Here is a 4,133-nt window from a genome sequence, read left to right on the forward strand (position 1 = left end):
ATACAGTGGTATGCGGCCATCACGCTCATGTGGCGAGAGCACATGAGCGGGTTATGGAAGTTTAGGCAGGTATAGGCTTCCCGGCACTATCGCATATACATCGCATACGTCCTAGAATTAGGCTCATGTGTGTGTAGCATGACAGCATGACTTGCGTTGACTAAGGTTGCCCTTGCGGTCACTCTTAAGGGTTGCAATGAAGACAGCTCCACATTTATCTATTTTCTCATCCATTTACTTCATGTCAATTGTTGTCGTGTCTCTATCTCTCATTCATATTCTCATTGCGTTTTCTGTTAGGTAGGAGTAGGAGTAGTGTTAGCTCAACAACCCCTCCATCATTCTTTTATTCAACCGCCGCATGCACATTACCGCATACATCTAGCTACAAGTCCCTAAGTTCGACCTCAGATCACCCGAGAAACTTTCGTTCGCGTTATACTTGGTGTGAGTGCAAGAAAACTTGTGACAGGTACGCATGGTCATCGCAAACATTTGATAACGCATATTGTAAGTCCAATGCATGGCCACCGATGCAGGATAATCAACGCATACCTTAAGAACAAGCATCGCATATTGCGTTCAAGGAACTTTAGTTGTCGAGTAATTGACATCTAATTTTTCGTCATCAGATACTTCTATGATCTGAGTGAGAATAAGGTGTTTGTTTCGACAAATGCTATCTTCATGGAAGAAGACCACATCAGGGATCATAAGCCACGAAGCAAGCTTGTTTTACATGATATTTTTAGTGAGACTACTGAGAGTTTAACTCTTTAGGGCAAAAGAGCTTTCCTACCTCTGTTGTTGAACAGATTAATAGATCAACAAGAGTTGTTGATGTCGGTTTATCTCGTCAACCATCTCAAGAGTTGAGACTGCCTCGACATAGTGGGAGGGTTGCAAACCCATCGGAACACTACATGGGTTTGCCTGAAGCCAAAAACATCATGTCTGATGATGGAGTTGAGGATCCATTGTCTTATAAGAAAACAATGGAGGATGTTGACAAAGATGAGTGGATTAAAGCCATGAATCAGGAAATGAAGTCTATGTACTTCAATTCTGTCTGGGAACTCGTGGATCAACCTAATAGGGTAAAACCTATAGTGTGTAAGTGGATCTACAAGAGAAAACGAGGTGTAGATGGAAAGGTATAGACCTTTAAGGTTAGACTCGGGGCAGAGGATTATACCCAAGTTGAGAGAGTGGACTATGAGGAAACTTTCTCACCTGTTGTCATGTTGAAGTCTATCAGGATTCTCCTGCCATAGCCATATTTTATGATTATGAGATATGACAAATGGACATCAAGACTTCTTTTCTGAATGGTAATCTTGAGAAGACCATCTACATGGCTCAACCAGCAGGGTTCATTGTTCTAGATCAAGAGCAAAGGGTTTGCAAGCTTAATAGGTCCATTTATGGGCTGAAATAAGCGTCTAGATCGTGAAACATTAGATTTGATAGTGTAATCAAATCGTTTGGCTTTGATCAAAATGTTGATGAGCCTTGTGTTTACAAAAAAATCATCAACAGCTCAGTAGCTTTCCTGATGTTGTATGTAGATGATATCCTGCTCATTGGGAATGATGTATGTTTTCTGACTAACATTAAAACGTGGCTAGCCGCCCAATTCCAAATGAAAGATTTGGGAGAGGTGCAATATGTTCTAGGAATCCAGATCATTCGGGATCATAAGAACAAAAGGTTGGTCTTGTCTTAGGCATCATACATTCACAAAATGCTGATCAGGTACTCGATGAAAAATTCCAAGAGGGGTTTATTACCCTTCAGGCATGGAATTATTTTGTCTAAGGAGAAATGTCCTAAGACACCTCAAAAGTTTGAGGAAATGAGATGGATTCCGTATGCTTCGGCTGTGCAATGTTATGTACTAGACCTGACATTTGCTATGCAGTAGGGATTGTTAGTCGATATAGGTCCAATCTAGAATTAGATCACTGGACAGCGGTCAAAATGATCCTTAAGTATCTTCGGAGAACGAGGGACTATATGCTCGTGTATGGAGATAAGAAATTGATTCTTACAGGATACACAGACTCTGACTTTTAAACTGATTGAGATCCTCGGAAATCAACATCAGGGTCAGTATTCACTCTAAATGGAGGGGCTATTTGGCTTAGGAAGTTCCTTATAGATTTTGAAGTTGTTCCAAATATGTCTTTTTCGATCACTCTTGATTGTGATAACAGCAGGGCTGTGGCAAATTCAAAGGAACTTTGGAGGCATCGTAGAGGCAAGCATATTGAACGAAAGTATCATTTGATTAGGGAGATTGTGCATCACAGTGATATAATAGTCACGAAGATCGCGTCGAAGCACAACGTTGTTTATCCGTTTACAAATGCTCTCATGGCTAAAGTGTTCAAGGGTCATCTAGAGAGTCTAGGTCTATGGGATATGCGCCACCTTGTCTAGGACAAGTGGGAGATGATACTGGGGTATAGAGTATGCCCTAATTTATTGTATATTGTACTGTTTTTCATGTATTTTATATTAGTCTCTTGATGCATTAGGATAAGTGGGAGATTGTTGGGATTGGTGTCTTAATTCTCCTGGTGGTCTCGTAGTTTGTAAACTTCTTGTACACATATTGTTATTAATAAAAATATTATTTTATTGACATTTACTCATATCCAATAAACTAAGATTCGTGGTTATTTTATGTAACTTAAGCATGTATATGAGACATACAAGTGGATCATGCCTTAAGTAATAACCTAAATGGTCTGTAGTATAAGGATAAAGAAGGGATACCTTATCCTGGTGACACTACAGATACAGCCCGCGTTCTAGATATTTACAAGTGTTGTAAAGTGCTACAAATGGTCTGATCCTGACCATTCATGTGGAGACATGCAAGCGGGGGTGTCCTATACAAAGAATTTGTATAAGACTGAACCACGAGATGATTTGTCTCTTTATATAACGTCGTTGATAATTGAGACTTACATTTTACTTAAATGACCATAGGTGACATGACCTTAATCCTGAGTGTTTTGGGAACTCCTGCGTATGAAGGCGGTCCTTTAATTAGTATGGGTGAGAGTGGCCATATTGCCAACTCAACAAGCCTACCTTTTTTGGATTCGTCTGATTGGGGAGCTGGGAACTCAATTACACAAGACGGAATTTACTCCTTCCCCGAAGTAGGGTAAGTAGATAAATTGCTCCCTTAAGGGCCGATTCCAGGTCTTGAACATAGTGGCCACACCCTCTCTTTGGAAGAGATGACTCAGTCATAGTAGGACTATAACTTATTGTTCATTAGAGGAATCAGTGGTACTTAAGGAGTTAGATGTAACTATAGGGGCAAAACAGTAAATTGGTCCAGCTATACTTACGAGCATTTGTGAAGGGTTATTGCACTGTTGATTGGTTATATGGACACATAATTATATCTGTAGTGCGAATAGTGTAGCTATCGGTCTTTAGTGGAGTGCCCGACAGTTAACGGATGATGAATTTCATGGCTAAAGAGTTTAGTCAATTATTTACGTACCATTGGAACTTCAAGCTACAGGTCCATAAGGTCCCCTTGGTAGCTAAATGGGTTCAAGTTAAAAATCAGATTTTGGGTTAGTTTGAAGTGTTCAAATTAATAAGAGGAAATTCAATTATATACGATATAATTGGTGTGATGTATGAGATACATTAATTGGAGGAATTAATATATATATGATTTATATTAAATACCATAAAATAGAAAAATAATTATGGTTTATATGTATCATATGATGAAATATTAAAACTATAGGTTATAAATATAATATGATAAGTTGGTTATCATATTTATTTATAATATATTAATTATATGATAATTAATTATTTTTCTCTAATAACTGATTGAGTGGGAGGTTATTGGAAGTTTTATGGTAACCGTGAGATAAAAAGGAAAATTGTTTTCTAAAATTAGAGATTGATTCATTCGGAAAATTCTCATGGAAAAGGGCTCTCAAGTGAAAATTGTTTTTACTAAGAAATAGCCATTGAGAGTCTACACGATCGTTTAAGAGTTGATTATACGATAGTTACTCAGTTTATCGTTGCTACACGATCGAGTAGCAAAGTCTATGCGATAGGCTTCCATTATCTAAACGATCAAGTAC

Source organism: Benincasa hispida, chromosome 12 (genome assembly GCF_027475165.1).
Source record: "Benincasa hispida cultivar pf3 chromosome 12, pf3_genome.v1.1, whole genome shotgun sequence".
In the NCBI taxonomy this organism is placed as follows: domain Eukaryota; kingdom Viridiplantae; phylum Streptophyta; class Magnoliopsida; order Cucurbitales; family Cucurbitaceae; genus Benincasa; species Benincasa hispida.